We start from the raw sequence: 19,897 nt of genomic DNA, 5'->3' as shown, positions 1-19,897 counted from the left end.
CACCACAGTGGTAGTCAATGAGATGAAGAACAATAATCTGGTTGAATTTGCAGAAAACAATTTGATTTATAAATTTTATGAATTTATTAAATATTGCTGCATAACAAGGTATACAGTACGGGACTTTGGCAGTTAATTATTAAATAATAAAACAGTAGATCAACATGAAAATCACCACAGTCGTAGTCTGTGATATGTAGAACAAGAATCTGGTGGAGTTTGCTAAAAACAATTTGATTTTATTTATTTTATTATGAATATTTTTTCAAAAGTCAGCCGACAGCACGCATACACCTTGAGTCTACCACGCAACCTCGTGTAGACGCGCAATATATTTTTAAGCGTAGATGGCGTGACCGTGCTTTTCTGAAGCACAGATGGCGTGACCGCAGTATCAGACCCGGTAGCCGTGTCGCAGCTGTAAACGCGCCGCAGACGTGTGCAGTGTAAATAAGGGGTAAATAAGAGGTGAAACAGGTGTACATTAACCCATACAATTTGTATTATGCATTTCCTGGACATGTTCTTGCTAACTTATCAAATACTTGAACAGACTACTGATCTATCTGTAAAACACAATCAGAAAGAGCTAAAATTTAAGTTCACAATTTCACGTATACTTAATTTTTAGTAAGCAGGAATAATTTCCGACTTTAAACAAATACCCATTTAAATGCTTAGGATGTTTGCGTTGTAAGACTGTTCAGGGAGACTTTAGATTTAAAGACGGTGTCTCGTTATGCAATGTTTTCTCAGTCAAATCATACAGTTTCCTATTGATTCAATAGAACGCGTGAGCTCACTAGGGAATCACAATATGGCGGCGCGGTGGCTTCACTGTTTATGACGTCATGAGCTATCCAGTCATTCTATATAGATCAGTGGTAGTAAGTCAGTCTGGTCACTGGGAAAGCACTACGGCCTTTGGAACACGAAAAAATACTTTAGGTGAATTACAGTATTATTTTCATAAACATATTTGACAATAGTACGTACAGTATGCGAGTTATTGTGGAAATTTCACCTGTAGTAAGTCAGTCAGGTCACTAGGAAAGCACTACAGTCTTTGAAACACGAAAAGAATACTTTAGGGGAATTACAGTATTTTTTTTAATAAACATTTGATAATTGTATGTACAGTATGGGAGTTATTGTCAAAACTGTACTTTGTTTATGGTTTCAATGTTCTTTTAAAGCAAATCATTCCTCTATAAATACATCCATGAAGTAAAGAGGTTACTGTTTTCAGCCATTACAGTGATAAATACATTTAGATAATGTAATATTTTTTGATGGAAGGTGTGCCATTGAAGAACCCCATAGGAGTTTTGCTAGTTTTTTAAATGTTCACCTGTTAGGGGCGCACAGTCAAAGACCCAGAACCAGATATGATGAATGAAGAGCAGGATATAAATTAAAGAAAAGATTTACTGAAGATAGTTTTTAGTTTCATCAGCAGAAGTCAGCTTCAAGACTGACTCACACAGGAGTTCGTAGGCCACCCTGCTTAGTTACAATACAAAGATCACAGCAGTTATACCATTTCCAAGGGCATTGATTACATCATTGCTTACAGGTTAGCTACTTCTCATTGGCTAAGTTACAGTACACATAAAATCTAAACAATTTTCCACACATATACAGATAAACTGAAGCATATCTCCATCGATTATGCAGCTAAAATTCGGACGGTCACGACGTGCCTAACTTCAGTAGGCACGTCGTGACCGTCCAGGTCTCAGATTTGGGTTGCTGGGCGCCAGCATGTCCCGAACAACACTAAGTCAATCTCCAATAATGCCAGTGGTTTCTTAACCTGTAACCAAGAAGACACACACTGACACAGATTTTTCAAGGTTGGATTTGGCCAGGCTCTAACTATAAACAGGAGAGTATTCCCAAAACATCAGGATTAGGCGTTCTTTCTCTCAAGAAGAGCTACACTTTAGTCTAACTGGAAAGTAAGGCTTTAACTGAGAAAAGTTCCCTTAAACGATAGACTTCAATGACCCCTGTGACTCCCAGATGTATGTATTGACACATGTTGAAGGCCTTTCTTAACAAAACAAAACATCTTTGCATATTTCATTTCTGGAAGCCGGGCTAAATGAGCAAGCACTGTTACTGCATTCAGATATCAAATACAGACATTAGAGAATACATGAAAAGAACAGTTCAGTAATCACACTGGTAACTTCTATAACAAAGTAAAATCTCACAAGTATTAACTCATGTAATATTTAGAAAGAAAACCTTGACTATAATCACTCATTACATATACATTGAAGCAGCAGTTTATTCCAAAATCCACACCCAAAATAAACATCATGTTTGCTGTCATGCTTTCTGAGTACTTGTCAATAATCTGATGGATTCAGCACCACGGACAGTGATATTTCTGCAGGACTGTAAACATCAATCAATGCACATGAATTGTGTTATTGTGACGTGAGAGTTTAATGTTAAACGAAGATGCTATACAACAGGAAAACATAAAAGATAGTTTAGCCATTCTTTTTATTCAACACCTGGAGAACACTGTTACACTGTAAAGTCTTTATTACACTTAAAAACAGAAAAACAGAGGTGGATAAAACAGCAAGACATGGGCTGTAGTATGTTCTGTAGGGTCCAGATAAGACGATCCAACTTGATTTGGAACAGTCGGCCCATGCTTGCAAAACCTATTGAAATAAATCATATGTCATTATTAAAACCAACACCAACACGGTTCTTGTTCTTTTTGATTTTAAATAAATTAATATAAACAGTTGTAAAATGAAACGATTAACTATGGTCAGGAGAGTACACATGATTTTCTACTTTCTACAGTCTGGATTGTTACCAAATTACAGTTCATGTACATGTTCATTAATTCATTTCTTATTTCCTAAACACCTTTTTAAACACCATCATTATAATTCAGTATTTATTGTTGCTAAAGGACATTCTATAGCAGTAGAACACATAATGTTAGAGATATTTGCTGGTACATCTGTAGTTGGCTAAAATGTAGTTGTCTGTTTGCACAATGCACACAATGAAAATAAATTACAACTTTTTAGAAGGTCCCTATCTTGTTCACCACACTACATTGGACATTCAGTGGACATTCGCAAGTAAGTATGCCATTAAAACAACACTTGCTCATTTTTATTGATTGTGGAAAATTTAGTAGTTGACCATCTTTGTTGTCAATATCATGTAGCTGCTTAGAATTTCCAAAAAGTAGCTTTATTGCACACACTATTGAAAAAGTGTTTAAACGCGGAAGTCCGAATATAAGACCAACTTTACCTAAGTTGTAAGAAGATGTTTTGGTAAGTGGGTGTATCACACTGTCTGTTCTGTTCTGCTTTGTTCTCTTTGCAGCCCAGAGGGCACAGCGACCACCATTTGCGGCGCACTGTTTCTTTCACTTCTGTAAGTTATGCTATTGAAAGTGGTTGTTCCTTTTACTGAAATTGTGTAATATTTTGTACTCTTCATAACAAAAATCCTTTTCTAAAAGTCCAAAAATTATTGGTATGAGGCCACTGCTGTTATATATCAGTCTAGAAACTTGTTGACAGCCCTAGAAAATGAATAATCTTAGTTTTTGGTTGTTTAATTGACTGGTTAAAATTCAGGCACAGTCTCAGGGTTCCACCGATCAGCAGCATTGTGGCATACAGTACACTAATGCACCTTGTCTCCTGGCACACAGCCACACAGATTGTAAGCTGCTCTGAGCGGCCAAGAAATGTTGTTGGATTGTAATGCTGAATAATGGATGCAAGACTGGATCTGGTTTATTGCTGGTTGAATAACCCCTTAACAAATCCAAAATCGTTGAAAGAAAATTCAGCTAGACTTATACCTGCTTCCACCATCTTCGATTCAGTTTATGGTGCCTTCGGGATTCTAGAATTTAATCAGATACATTTTTGATTTGTTCTCACTTAGCAGTCCCAAAATCTTAGCGACAACAGCACAAATTTGTTTTAAAAGTAAACTTTTATTAATATCCATAACAGGACATTGTTAAAAGGCACATGTGGCAATACAGAAAATATGTCATGGTGAACAAAAATATCTCACACATTTGCGTTTAACTGCAACATTAAACAAAAACATACAGTAGGGAAAAGAATTAAACTAAATCATTACAAAATTAAAAGAAAATATTATTTTAATCGTTATCATTATCATTACAGTACTCTAGCTGAAAATCATAACTCTAGATAATCACAGCAAAGTATAGAAGTTAAAGAATTGCATAGTAAAAGGCCCCATTTCATCAATCCATTGTCTTCACAATTACTTGATTTGTCAAATTGTCAAAAAAAGAAAGAAAAATAATTACAAAATAGATTGCACAATTCTCTTCAAATTGTAAATAATTCTTAAAACATTTGCATATTCAATACTGAATTTTCTCTTCAGCTATGATTGATTGTAACACAAAATACAGAGAGACACTTAGAGAGCATTTAATACCCCTTAAAATTGTTTCTATTTTGAGTGCTGAAAGAAACAAAAATGAAAAACACAAAAGCTAGTTGAAGATGCTTTTAGTGGTCAGTGACTTCACAGTTGGAGTTGGAGGAGTTAAATATTCATATTTATTCAGCTAAATATTCCTCTCACCTTAACCTGCTGTCATAAATAGCTGCTCTGATCTGCCTTCTCTTCCTGGTGATTGCAAGCCCAACGCAATTGCATAGAAATTAAAGACAACAGCTCTCTGTCCAACAAGTGTGTTACGTACAACACACTGAGCTGTCCAATCAGAGTGCAGTATCGTTCACTGCTGCCGTGGGTCTCACACTCATACATGCAGAATCTACAGAGCCTCACTCGTTATTTCTAATAATTCATGTTAGATTTCAGTTAGTAATCAATCAGTTGTTGGAGAAATACATTAGGGAATATACACAGGCCACTACATTGTCCTTTAATATTGAAAACTATTGAACTAAAAAAAATCAGTTTGTGTTTTATAAAGTGCATAATGCTAAAGATTGTACCAAGACAGCCTTGTTAAAATATTTTTTAAGATCTATAGGCTAAACCTAATCATTCACACAATTTTGTCTCTTAAAAATTATTTTTATCAAAAAGTATGGCATTTAAAAATGTCATTTTCTACAAACTCCTCATTAAATTAGAACTACCCAAATAAAATAAAAATTACTTGGAGAATTCCAAACTAGTGTGTTTGTTAAAATACACAAATCGTTAGTGTAAGTACTTTAACCCTGACCCGTACAAAGAAAGACTTAACAGTTTCTCACATATTTTTTAACACACACACATACACATACTTGGCTCGCAACATATGGCCATTGGAACAGTAGGCTCTAAAACTGCTTCACAAATGCCAAGTTTGAAGTCATATAGAACAAATAAAGTGCGTTTATCTTATGTTGGGGCACATGCATAGTAAAGTAACCCGTTTCACTCTTTCAGCCGTCTGTTTGAACGTTCCTCCATTTAATGGATTTCACGTTGTTTGACTTGACTCCAAAAACCTGAAAAGACACAAAAGAAACAGGAAACGTGTTAAGTGAATTATTTTTTTTGATATTTGAACCATTTCAATTTGAATCAGAATATACATTTGATTATTGAAAATTGTCGGTTTATCTCTTTAGGACTGTTTTTTTTACTTTAAGGTGTTCTGTTATTGGATTTTAATGGGTTTTTTTCTGTTTTGTAGGGTTCATTAAGAAATTAGCAGAAAGCAAACTCCTTAGACTGTTGTGACTCAGCGAGTGCCAGGTTGAGAGATTGAGGTCGAAGTTGACGGTGCCTCTGCTCTTGGTACGACGTGGAACCGAAGCAAAGAGGAGGCATGTGACACAACCTAAGCCCGGAGAACTCCAGAGTTTAGTCGCTCCACGCGGCTCAGACAAGCAACTCGAGGTGTGCAGGTGATTAAGAATGCAAGGAGGCAAGAGCTGATCAAACACCCGCTTTTTTTCTGTATTTATGGGGTGACAATGAATCTATCTTTGTTTGGCTGTCGGAAAATTGGATAAGTGTGAGTGGAAGTTTTGGCATGATGGTCAGGCTGGTACCTTTAAGCCAAATGTTTTGAAAAAAAAAAACGGCGCCTTGGCTTTCATTCTTTCTTTCGTTATTTCCCTCTCTCCCTCCGGTTGTCTTCCCTAAATGAATGCTCATTGGAGTGTTACTGTGTCTCTGTCTCCCTCCTCCTGTCTCGACTGAATAGAAGAGTGAATTGAGCAAACAGTCAGCCTGTCAGCTCAATAGGCAGTCTGACCATGAACTCTGAGTCCTTCCCAGGCACCCAGCATCATCGTCAGGAGGGGGAGGGAGAGACGGAGGGGGGGCAGACAGGGAGGGGGGGCAGACAGACTCAGACTTTGGGGGGCCCCGGTGCCCATTTTTTGGGGGAGCCTCGTCGTGGTGGTTCCCAAGGCTGGTGCCTGCGTGAAGAGGCGAGAGCAGCTGCTCAGAAAAGGGGAGCCTTGTGTGTATGTGTGTGTGCAGACGGGAGAGTGTCTGCCCCTTTGCCCAAACCCCAGCCACCTCGCACGCTCCCAGACGCAAGCTGCCGCAGATTCTTTGCTTCTTTTTTTTATCTGATGTGCTTTGGCTTTGTTTTTACTGTGCATAATTTACTGTGCTGTCCCTCTCAGCCGCTCTTCTCCCTGTTTGCCACCTGTTTACTACGGTGCACTTAGATTACTAAAAACAATGACATGATTGTAGACCCAGTGTGACTGCAATCCTTTAATTCTCTGCTACCGGCATAAAGAGTTTTGTCACTCGTGAACAATAAAATCTTTGTTTTGGAATTAAAAAAATTAAATGACAGATTTAATGTGATAAAAGTGGAAAAGAGGATATTATTGTTTCATTGCTGCTGTCATTTTGCTAGATGGTAGTTTTTGGACGGTTACATTTGTAGTTTGTTGCGGGAAAACTCTTTGTGTAGCTGTTCTGCAAGTTTGATTTGCTCACATTAACATTCATTTCTAGTGGTTGCACTAGATATACACTACTGTTAAACAGTTTGGGGTCAGAAAGAATCTTTAAAAAGAAATTGGTACTTTTATTCCATAAGAATGTTTTGAATTAATAAAAAGGTGACAATAAAGATATGTAAAATGTTACAAAAGATTTCTATTTATATGCTGTTCTTTTGAACTTTCCATTCAGCAAAGAATTCCCCAAAAAATGTATCACAGTTTCCATAAAAATATTACGCAGCACAACGATTTTAAACATTGATATAATAAGAAATGTTTCTTGAGCAGCAAATCAGCATAATAGAATGATTTCTGAAGACTGGAGTCTCCTTGCCATCATAGGAATAAATTACATTTTAAAATATATTCAAATGGTAAAAAAATAGTTATTTTAAATTGTAATAATATTTCATAATATTACAGTTTTTACTGTATTTTTAATCAAATAAATGCAGCCTTGGTAAGCATAAGACACTTCTTTCAAAAAATATTAAAAAATCTTACCGCCCCCAAACTTTTGAACAGTAGTTCATATTTGGCAATAAAAGTTTCTGATGGAGACCTAAACAGGGACTGTAAAAAGTCATTGGAATACAATGCTACATTTGCAAAAAATCATGGAGGTAATAAGTAAATACCATAGTATTGCCATGAAACACCATCACAGTACCACATGGCACCGTGGCAGCACAGTACTTTTCTGTAAGTGTACACAGCTAGCATACACCTTCTCCTCTTAAACCGAGAGACTGAGCTCTGAACATCGCTATTACCACGCTAGTCCTCCACTGTATCTCCTAGCTCTGGCTATTGTCTGGACTTTCAGTGATGGGACCGAACAAAGGCGGCCCTCTGAGAGAATGAAGGACAATGGTCTGTATTGTTTACTTAGCTACCTCACTTAATCAGGCACAGCCGGCTCTAATTGGTGTTTTGGTTAAGCGGTTTTTAAACTTATAGCTTCCTGGCCTTAATAACAGTGCTCCACAGCAAGCTCGCCACAGAGAACAATACTGGATTTGTCTGGCCCGCGACTCTTAGAAACCAAGATGTACAAAAGAGAGCCCGTCCTTATTGAGACCTCTCTATCATGCACCCTCCTTCTACTTCTCGAACTTTGCTCTCTCTTAGCATGTTTTTGCTATTAGTTTGTCTTTAAATATATGCTGAATAATCCAAGGTGTTAGCTAATGGTTTCTATAGTTATGTAAAACTAACAACGGCGATCAATTTTCCTCATTCAAGCTCCTCTCTCATGGGAAAGCTAATATCATGACGACTATGGCTGAAAGCTGGAGAGAAGGCTTGCTGTTCTTCTCAATAATGGCAGCACGCCATCTCCGTGGCTGGCATGGTACGGCGACGGGGCAGCAGAATCCCTGATGGCGATCTATTCAACGTTGATGCCCGCAGATGCAGCTCTGCTTCAGCCATTGTGCCGGGGAATGATTTAATGCAAACGACTACAAAACATCTCCCCACCCCCTTCAGCGCCTATCACAACCAGGACGTGTGATATTCACAATTAACAAACACATCTGCTGTAATGAACAGTGCCTTCGAGCAGGGGGAGAGAGAGAGAGGGACAGCGTGTGTAAAATAGAAGAGGAGAGAGAGAGGAGGGTGTGAGACGCAGGAGAGTGATGGTGGGTCATACCTGCTTATTTTCCACTTCCATTTAATGCCCGCATGTTCTAAGATGGTGGCTTTGTGCAAACTGCATCTCGTGACAGGAGGAAGGGGGCAAGCGAGTAGCGAAGGGGAGGGGAGCAGCAACACCATCAGGACGACAGCCACACAGCCGACCTTCTTCACTCTTTCCATTCCCTGGCATCAAGGATGGCTGGTCTGTGCGAGAATGAAAATGGAAAGATGAAGGAAGAAGGGTATAAATGCATCAGCATGTGAGGGCATAAGCACGATCGGGCATGCGCACACACACGCACACCTTTTCATGTCTGTTCTCATGGTAAAGTCTGCCTTGAGCATGCAAATGACTTTCATTATGCAAATGCATGCAAATCAGACCCAACCATCTGAGAATCAAGGCTGGGAAAAAATCTACACCGAGATATTGAATGAAAGAGACAGAGTTAAGGATAAATCCTTTGGGTGGCAGGAGGCGGCTAACAGAACTAAACGCCGTGTGGAGGAACAAGGGTGTCCCAGAGAGCACAAAAATCGCCGTTTGAGATTATAACACACTCTTTCTTCGTGGTGATTTAGTGTGCGCACAAAACACAAACCTTATTTGAGTATTAAAATGCAGTCTTCACAATATCTATAGCTACTGATCCGTGTCATAGTGCTAAATTAAACGTTAAAAGTCGCTCTATAAGTATGCATGTTGACCACCTGCTGTAGGAGCTCTGAAAGTATAATGGAGAATGAAATGGAAGTCATATACACCACAGGGAATGTTCTAGTCAACAGTGAAACACTCATTGGGCTGGAGGATGAAACACAAGCTCATCGTACATGCCTTGATTAAATAACCAAGTCAGGAGTGGGAAATTAAATTTCTTGCCCACCAGACAAAGACAGAATTTTCCAGCCATTTTTATTATATTTAAAATATAAAATATTTTATATAAGTTTTACATTTTTATATTGAATTTTATACAATTAAAAAAATGGCTATAATATATATTATAATATATATATATATTATTGTATTATTTTATATGAATAATTGTGTGTGTGTGTGTGTGCATATATATATATATTTAATTATGGTTAATTTTGATATATGTTTTTATAATTTATATACAATTTTATTAAAATGTTTTTTTATTATATATATATATATGTATGTATGCTTGTACTTTCTGGTCAGTGGCTGGTAATTTTGCCTTATCTGGCAGCAACTGTTGCAGGTGACCAGTAAGAAAAAATGAATTCTTACAAGTCTCTTGCCACAGTGGCTGCCAGATAAGGCACAATTACCAGCCACTGACCAAAAAGTACCAGCATTACTATTACAAGTACCAGCTATAAAATCCTATCTGACAGGTTCATATTGAGGCAGATCTGCGGAGGGATGGACTATGAATCCCTGTTAATCATCTCAGAAGCTGAGGGAGTCTTTATTATCTGATGGATGGTCCCACATTGGGAAACGTCGCAGCGTGGCGGGCTAGTCTTTTCTTAGGTAGTTTCTTTCATTTCTCTGAGCTAGCTGAGGTAGAGGTGGTCTTTGTTTTCAGGTGCCGTTAGCCAGGCCGGAGTGTGAGAGAGTTGGCTGAGGGGTAAATAAAGAGTGGGATTGGAGGGGTTGGGTCCTGCTGAAAGCCAGCAAACCTTCTCTAATTGGCACTTGACATTTTTTTTTAGCTGTGGCTGGATAAAGTGGACCCTCTTTCAAGACCACTCCAAACACTTGCTGGAAAAGTGCCTTATGCAAATACTACAAATAGGAACCATTGTCAGACGTCTGACACTAACAGCTGAGGTAACAATATGACTGTGGGCATGTAGGTGTGTTGAAGAGAGCACAGGACAATGTGGCAGAGAGTGGACAACATGTGAAAAGCCATCCAAATGATGCTTCAGTGGGGGAAAAAAAAGTAATTTCACCAGAGCGAGTACTAGTTCGCCATGCCAAGCTTTTAAAAGAATGGCCCATTAAACTTGGACAATCAAGCAAATGTATGATTTTACAACATCTAAATATTTGTTTTCTTTAACTGCTCCTCCAATAACATTTCTTAAAACTATGAGTGTAAATAATTCAAATGGCAGCATTCAATATTATTGTCATGTTCACATTCAGCTATTTTCAGAGACACAGTCTAAACACAAACCCATTGTGCAATTACCCATTCATTCCTTTAGACTACATTTAAATGTCTAAACGAGAACGGTGTGGTCTTCTTGTCGCCATACAGCATGTGTGATGAATCAGCCTTTCATGTAGTCAGGACAACGTTTGGCTACACCTGTTACTGCTGAGTGTTTAATCCCTTTTGTGTGTGTGGGCCCATTGACTTCTCTAACAGCCTAAAGGGAATTCACAGTTCTTTGGGGCGACGTCAGGGTGGGAGGGGGTCAGAGAGAACGGTGTCTATTCCTCAGTTTCCTCTCCAACAGTGCAGCCATTTTGGGGCTCGGTTGGTGAGTTCCGTCCAAAGAAAGAGAAGCATTGCCGGGGGCAGGAATCAGAGCGACGCTCACCAAAAGCGGCCTGGCTGATGTGACTGGGACGCTGTCAAAAGGTTGGTAAAGGAATCCATTGTCTCTGTGACAAGTGGCCTGGCTCTATTGACCATACAGTTGACGGGAGAGGGGAGGAGGGTGGTAATAATAAGGGCACAATGCCTGTTTTTCTAGTTGACACTTGATGTCCGAAATGCTAAGTGCAAGAAAACTGCCATTCGTGCTTTTCCTTCCTGTTCCTCTGTTCCCTTCTCTCCAGACAGTTTGATTAGACTGCCAATCTTTATTCCTCACAGGCCGTGACGTATCCAACCTAAATGCCTTCCTACCTTTATGCTAAATAGTCATGGTATGCTAACCATTCAAGTAAGTTGCCAAGAAGAATCACATCAATATTATTAACATACACCTAAAAGATGTACTTGTAGATCTTTCTTTTATACCACTTTTAAGGACATTTTATAATTGAATGTCATTTATAGTTTACTGTACAGGCCAAAATGGACAGTTCACTGCTAGATTGGTGTAAAGGATGCAACAAGAGAAATGGATAATGATGGAGTGATGCAAATCAAGACAATGATTGATCAGATTTGCTGCATAGGTAAGTGCGCTATATGAATTGCTGTTTAGGTATTTTTGACAATAAAGTTGTTAATACTGTTAAGGACAAATCAAATTAAGAGTTTGTCACATGTTATTGCTGGGAAACTACACTGTAAAAAATTATTTACATACAATTTATCACAACATTTTTTTCTTTTATCAAATCAACTTAGATAATTTATGTGGTTCAGATAACATTATTTTGAGTTTTAAAGATTAAACCAATCTCCATTGTATCAACTACATTTTTTAATTTCAATGAACTTAAAAATTAAGGCAACCAGGTCTTTTAAGTTAAACCAACAATATTTTTTACAGTGTATGAGCTTCGTAAAGTTCTGTCCATATGCGTATGTGGAATTCGTGGAATTGTGAAATGCGACAATCGTATGCGAATGGCAGCTTTTGTCAGTAGCTTCAATAAACTCAGTTTGCTCAGTAGAAACTGGTTTGAAATATTTTGTCATTGGAGGACACTATCTAGCCAATGCTATTATAACCGCTTGTAGTACACACTTGATCAATTTGGCTCAAACTCACTTATCAGTTCTCAGTGCGTTTAGACTCTTTGTCTTTTGCTCTCAAAGATGAACAGTTTAATCCTTGCACCTGCAATGCAGCAGCACTGTCTGTGGCTACAACACAGACAGAATGACAGCGCCTCACCAGATAGATTCACTGTCATTTACAGCATCTAAAATGTACCTATTACTAAATAGCATTGCTAAATCAGACTTTTGAAGCCTCAGTGATCTATTAATTCCAAATGAGAAATTAAATTACTATAACATACCCAAAGGTGCGATGATCTGGTGGCTGATGTCCACCTATTGATCACAAGCCTAATGAAGGGGAATTATGGTATTGGCTTCCTAATGGCTTTTGCCAACAAAATCTGTTAAGATTCAGCTGCCGAACCCACAGACCTGTATTCAGGACCATCCCAACAAGCTTTGCTACTTAGAGAATGTCCATGCCGGCGCTGGCTCTATCCCACCCCCATTTATAACACTGTCACATCCAATCAAGAACTTCTCAGCACAAAATTCAAGTTCAGACAATCAACGTTTGTTTCCAGCGCTGGCTCAAGGTCCGAATACATCCAAAGCTTAGAATAGCAGCCAGATTTGCGTGGGAAAGCTTTAGCCCGTTAATTATTCAAAAGCAGGAGTTGAATTCGAGCGAGTCCGGGTTGGTATTGAAAAAGACAATGGGGTCTCAACTCACCGACCTTGTTAAACAAAGGTAACGAGTGAATGAGCTTTGTGCGTTTGCTGCAGACTAATACTTCAGAAAGCACCGGACTGGGTGTTAGTACAGGCACCCGTGGGTGATCATCATGTGGCCTTGTGTTAAGCCTCGGCCTGCTGCTCTGTGCTCTAGACTAGCAGTTTACAGATTAAACGTGATCATGTTTGACCAACATACTGCTGCTCCGCATATTCGCATAAACCATGTTCAATCCATACAAATAGTTTTTGTATATTGGTAAACATGTTTCACATTATCATTCTACAAAAAAAACACCAAAAAAACTACATTTAATCAGTGGAATCCTGCTGGTATTTGTTCAGAATTACATTCATTCTGTGCATTATTTGTAATGAAAGTTGTGTACTTTTCCTGTACTTCTGAATTTTTCCCTCCTTTCTGTGTAGCTGAATCGAATATCCCATTTATTTGTGTAATACTAGTCAGATCTAGTCCTTGAGTAATGCATTTTATATATAAAAAAAACATTGCAGTTGAGTTTGAAAATTTCACACCTGCTCTTTTGAATTGTTTTCTCTCCTTTTCATGCAAATAAGTATGACAAATATGAACAAACTCCATAACAGGCTTCTTTAAAACAATTGATAGCTTTTTACAATGGTATTAGCCCTATCCCAGAGTGGAAACACTATTTTTTACATCCATTATAAGGAGGGTAATGAGAATAGTTGGGCATTACGAGGAAAGATGATGCTGCATAATACTTAATATGAGAATAGGGTACAATCACTGCTTGTTTTTTTAACAAAAAATAACTGACAAAAAATGCTGCTTACCTTCTCTATCAGCAGTGATGGAGGCCATTTTGTGGCTTTCTCTTGCAATAAGATGCAGAGATTGAGGAGGAGAGAGGGGGAGACATAGGAAGGAAAAGAGGAGAGGGACAGAGTACAGATCTCATGGTGGGGTGATGCCTTTCAGGTGTGTAATGGGATTCTTGTTACTTTCGGTTATCTAGCTTTATGAAGAATGAATAACACTCATACAGCTAGATAACCAAAGATAACAGCCAACCCCTCCGGCCACCCGTCCTCTTCCACCATATGAAAAACCCAGCTGGGGTTGAACTGGGACCTGAAAAGAGAAGATCTTTTATTAACTTTCTAATTAGGACGTGATTGAAGCCAACTGTATTTAGTTAAACGCTAGCTTTAATTAAACCTGATGTGTTTAACGCAAGTCATTCGTTAATGATCATGACTGTGCTTGGATGACTTGTTGCTTTTAGAACTACTAGTTATTCGTCAAGCATCTCCTTTTAAAGCTGACTGGTTAAAACCTGCCTAAATAAACTTGGCTATGATTTCACCAGTCTGTTGAACCAGTTTGAACTTGTTTTTAGAAATGCAAGGGGTTCATTCACTGCTTGTTTTCTCTGTCTTACATTGCAGGCTGATCATTCTCCCTGGGTGATAGATGGCTTCAAACGCATCCCGCAAAGGCTGGGATTTCTTTTTAAATGGGAAAAAAGACCCTGACTGTGCAGACGGAGAAAAAAAAGTAAAAAGAATAGTAACACTGGTTGTTTTAGTTTTCGGCAAATTTACCCTCAAGTTGCTGTTGTTTGTGTTTCAAAAACCTGTCTTTCAGCGCTAAGTGGCAGAATCATGAGGTCTTTCTCTCTCAGCCTCTCTTCTCTCTCGACTCTCAGTCAATCTGATTTTATGCAAATAAAAGAGGAGCTGGTCCAATTAAAAGCCTTTGTGTGAGAGGAGCCCCTCCCCATACACTCTCAGAGGTGTTGCAATCAAAGAGCAGAGAGAGAGAGAGGGAGAGAGTGTCATTACTTATTACAGCCTTTCAAGCCTAGTGAAAATGGCGACACAGGGGCGAGTTCAAACACTTTTATTTACTCTACACACAGCTCATCATCTAATTATTTTACTAACAGCACCAGCACATTGTTAACAGGACAAAATGTCCTCAGCCAACAAGCCTTTTGACTGTAAATTAGAATACTAGAAGCTTCCCTGTAAATGAACAGTTGGCACACACAAACATGCTTATGTGATACAGGTATGACACATGCATGTTCTGAGCCAAAGGAAAATAAATGCTTTCAATATAATAATAATAATAGGCTAATAATTGATTATCTCACCACCAGCATCCCAGTAATTAAATACAATAATAATAATAATAATTGTTGTTATTATTATTGTTTTTGTTTTTATTGTTAATGTAATAGTGGTGGTGAGATAATCACAATGCTTGTATTCACATCCCATTTCGCTTCAAGTCTCAGGTTGTCTGTTTCTTGTGCTGAGCAAATATCAATTGGTGCCAATAATTAACTAAAATATATAATATATAACCAAAAACTATACTGGACAGATTAGTAATTAGCTTAATAAAGTGATAGGCCTATTAAAATCTAACCTATAACAACGCAGAGATACAGTGATTAGCAGCATTTGTGTGACTCGGTGAAGCGATTATAGGCTATACAAATGACTTATTTTGTGCTCTGTTTAATCTTAATCATTCGAATCAAACTGATCCAAAATATATGCATAATTACAAATATTATTAGGCCTATAAAATATAAATAATTATAGGTTTATAATTCCCTATTCCCAAAGTTTTTCGTTAATGTCTGATTCCCAATATTATCGACGTATCTTGCATTAAATTGTTGATAACGAGAGTAATTATAATGTAAACAACTGCAGAGGCGACATCATAAATTTTACCCTAAATTGCGTGCTTGTTTCTCTGTGCCCATTTGCGTCTTTATATAGACCTATGTTTTATTTTAATTTATTGTAAGGATTGTCCTTGTGTGAAAGTCGTGCAAATGCAACATGGTTAATGCAATTATTTTTATTAGGCTACCAGATTATGCTACCATTTACTGAAAACCATATGAACGTGAATTATAAGTCATTTAAATACGAATAAGAAACGGAAACGTGGGTTATTCGTGTTGTGGAAAATGCTATAGTCCTAGGCTACATAGTAGGTAGGCTACTAAGTGGTTTTGACGAAACTTCTCAATTATAATGTTTGCATGTTACACTAAATATTCTTGTCATATATAGCCTACATTTATTGGGGAAATTGCTTTAAATGATATGAAATGATAAGCGTATTGTCAAGTAAACTGGTCGTTATTATTTCCATGGCTTTAGTTTTCACCTATTAATATCGATGACGCACTAGTTTAACTATGAGATAAAAAAAAAAAAACTAAAAATCGAAATATTCTGTTACTAAATTTAAACATGTATAATAGCTAAAAGGTTTTGGTGTTGTCCTCTTTCAATCGCAATACAATGCTCTCTCACACACTAGCCTAAATTAATTAATTTAACTGATTGTGTGTGTGTGTGTGTGTGTGTGTGTGTGTGTGTGTGTGTGTGTAGCCTTATGTGTGTATAGCCCATACAATAGTAAAAATAGGCCTATTAAAATGAGAATATTTTTTATAGTTGTAGCTACCTGTGTATAGTGTCCTGTGTACCTCGTGCAAAATTTCAATTGACGTCCTATGGGGGGGTGGAAGAAGCAAAGAGAACAACGTGAGAAAACCTAAGTCGGATTTTCCCCCCTGCCTTTATAAATAGTGAGTGCTATGGCTGTGAACATGACTTTCTCGCTGTGTATAGAATGTTTGGTGTAATATAGCTAGCCTAGTCGAGTAACATATGTGAGGTAGACCACACCTTAACGTCCGCGATTGTGATTTTTAAACGACCCAGATAGGCTAAAACCCAACAATAACTTTTAAAGTAGACTATCACAAGATTCATAATGTCCTCCACATGTAGGCTGCTTAAGACTCCTGCCATCTTACTGCATTAATGAACATGCTATATAATCGCAAGAGAAATGATGAGATTTGTCACACAACGGTCGCACAATCCATAAGGTTTCAATTCAATCATGAGAGACTTTGGTCATCCTTCGGTCAGTTGTCACAATCTGATTGTTAAATAATATTTAGTAATGTTGTGGGGTGGGGGTGGGGGCATGTAGCATATACATAGCCTACCAACATACATGTCTCTATTATGTCTAATATTTTATAAACCTATAAAATTAGAATTTTTAATAAATTATAACGTGCCTTGTGTTCATGGGTATGAATAAAACGCGCATGAAAGAGGCACGTGGAGAGTAGATATTGGCCTTGTGATTAATCTGAACGCTGGCCATCAGGATTAAACACGTCATGCGCACAGGCCTCCATCTCATAAACACCAAACAAGTTACAATCATTCGTGCCCAGCTTTTAGAAACAATTCTTGAGTATATTTTCTATTGATACTTGTTCTGTATATAAACGCTCTTCCCATCATGTGGTTTGAATGACCCAGAAATATTTCTGTTATTCTCGTTTTATTCTGTGGCTTAAAGATAAAAGAAGATTCAGTAAAAACTCATAAAATAAACCACGAGCTTTTCCGCACTGACTGTTTATCAAAAACTGATAAATATTCCCATTGAAAGCTTTTAATTTAGACATAAAGCACACTGCTGTAACTCTAAATTCTCATTTAAAATAACTTTCACGTTATCATTTACAGATTGGCAAATTGGCAAAACAAATAAAGCCCTATCAAAATATTGACTTGTTATAATTGCCAATAATTTACAAATTAGAGAATGGGGTTCCATATATTAGGCTATACTTATGAGTTGAGTCTTCTGAAAGAATCCGTAGCCTATAATTTAAATTTTCTTACATTTAAACCAACTATTGGCTTCTTTTTATGAAAAATGCGATGACTATCGATATGATAAGCTACAACTGACTATTTCACGTTAATATCGTCCAAAGAGGATGCACGCGCCTCTGATCACCTCTAACAGCAGCGTGTCTCGCGCGCCAAACCCTAGGACCGCTACACGCGCAACCTGTTCTGGGACTTAATCCTGGCAATTCTCGCTTCACCTTTAAAACACGATTGCAGAATTCTTGCCGTTTTATGAATGCAGTCTACAATACAAACGTAAATATTAGCGTATACTCACTCCTATCCACGAGCATCGATGGTCTTCAGGATGGATAGCAATGATAGCCTATATGTGCGCGTGCGAGCTGCGTGCGCTCCAGAATGTTGTCTAGCGCTTCGGTCCTCCGCTTCATGGCTGCGGCTCCGCGTGACGTTGCAGTGGCCCCATCCATTCAGCGTGTCCGTATCGGGCTGCACGCAGTCTTTTCACCAATATTTCCCATTGAGATGCTCCTCTTCTCCCCTACGGAGAGTGGAATGAGCTGCTCGTTGTCCCCCCTCTTATCATTCCGCTTATTAAACGCTTGTGGGCCTCAACCTGCAAGCCAAAAAACATATAGCATATTTTAAGCCCTCCCCTTATGACACGTTGCGGTTAGAATTTGTCCCCACCCTCTTGAATTAGCAATGCAATACTGCTTAAATGTTCGGAGAAGCATTATAATTTGCGTTTTTTTTTTGTTAACAAAATAGTAAGTTCTTTCTATAGACCTAGTAAACGTGTCCTTGAAAATATAGGAGGAAAAAAAACAGTTAATCTATAATATAATTAGACATACGCTCGGTTTTATTTACTCATGTTTAATACATAAGAATATTTGCTGTGCTAAAGGTAGTCAATGCAATATGCATAGAGTTTATATCTGAGCCTCAGGAAGGCCTTGATTTTTGTGGTGCAGTAATGAAATAAGTGCCTTTTGTAGGGGAACTAAGAACACTGACTTAGAGACTCCTTTAACTGTAACCCACAGTTTAAATCAAGTGGACTCGCTCCCAGCAACCCTTTGTTTTTGCCTTTTTCTCTATAAGTGTCTAGGAATGTGACCGCTGAATCGACAGGGTGAAACCGTGCAAATCAGCTTTAACCGTCAGGACCGAGAGTAGACCCCAGACAAGGAGACAGAAAGGGGTCTCAGTCTGTTGATTATCATAAGAATCAGATCGCTGGGGATAAAAATCTCCTTTGAATAAATTACTGGTTCAATAGGAGGCGCGACTGCCAAATAGACAACTCTGTCAGAGGCCGCATGTCTTGGTTTTCAATCAGTCGTCTGACTTCCCTTTTCTAAAAGCTCAGACTATTAATGCATTCCATTTTTCTGTCTCAAATTCCATCGCTTGTTGTCCTTTCTCCAAATCTGGATACCACGCGAAAGCCGCTGTTACCAGTGCGCCGGGGACATGCAGGCCTCGAACCCGTCGAGAAGTAATGAGTTCGAGGTAATGCGCCAAGGCATCGTGTCCGCCAGAGATGCTGAGAGAATCAGACTGACACTGCTCGGTGATGGCACGTCCCAGGGCCATTATCAATTATCGACCAACAGCATGTTTCTACTAGTCCGTTGCTTTAACACATCTAGTCATTTCCGGAGGGATTCTCCAACACGTTTTATTACTAGGATCTCTTAAATATATATATTTTTAAAGAAATAATTTAGCATTTTATGCTGTTCCACTTTTAGACTTCAGGCATTCCGAAAGTGTTCCTAGGCGCCACGCACTGCTGTTGAACCTGTAAATTCGAGGACGGAAAGTTCCGAAGCTCCAACTTAGATTTTGTTTCTCCTGCCAGTGAATAAATAGCAATAGTTCGTCCATCATATAGGCCCTAGCTTAGCCTAAACGTAAATGTGTATTTCATTTTTAAAAATAAAGGTTCCAAGAGGGAGTTTGCCAGCGATGCCAATCATTTTGGGTTTCCCAAAGAACAGTTAACAGTTCAGAAACCACTTTTTCTTTATAAAACAGTGTTATGACGTTTTGAAGTAGGCCTGTTTGCGGTAGGCTATTATGTGCCCACGTGTGCGTGTGTGCTTGACAAGCGGCCAGGGCGAAATTACTTGTATGATTTTCATAAACCGCCAGCGTGCATGCGCTCCAGATAGTCAGGCTGTTGAGATTTATTCCTAATAAGAACACGTGTTT

General features: G+C 38.4%; 1 long non-coding RNA gene across 1 annotated transcript; it reads right to left on the bottom strand.

The window, feature by feature from the left end:
• Positions 1 to 5,200: 5,200 nt before the first annotated feature.
• LOC130069300 (uncharacterized) lies at positions 5,201 to 18,005 on the bottom strand. Its single transcript, XR_008803747.1, has 4 exons — positions 17,991 to 18,005; positions 13,790 to 14,087; positions 8,638 to 8,828; positions 5,201 to 5,513 (listed from the first exon to the last, which is right to left on the bottom strand). It is a non-coding gene; the product is annotated as an uncharacterized LOC130069300 (long non-coding RNA).
• Between the last annotated feature and the right edge of the window lie 1,892 nt (positions 18,006 to 19,897).

This window comes from Rhinichthys klamathensis, unplaced genomic scaffold (genome assembly GCF_029890125.1).
Source record: "Rhinichthys klamathensis goyatoka isolate OS25496 unplaced genomic scaffold, OSU_Roscu_1.1 h1tg000359l_1, whole genome shotgun sequence".
Classification (NCBI taxonomy): domain Eukaryota; kingdom Metazoa; phylum Chordata; class Actinopteri; order Cypriniformes; family Leuciscidae; genus Rhinichthys; species Rhinichthys klamathensis.
The sequence above is the reverse complement of the archived record's forward strand: the minus strand, read 5'-3'. Positions and strand labels throughout refer to the sequence as shown.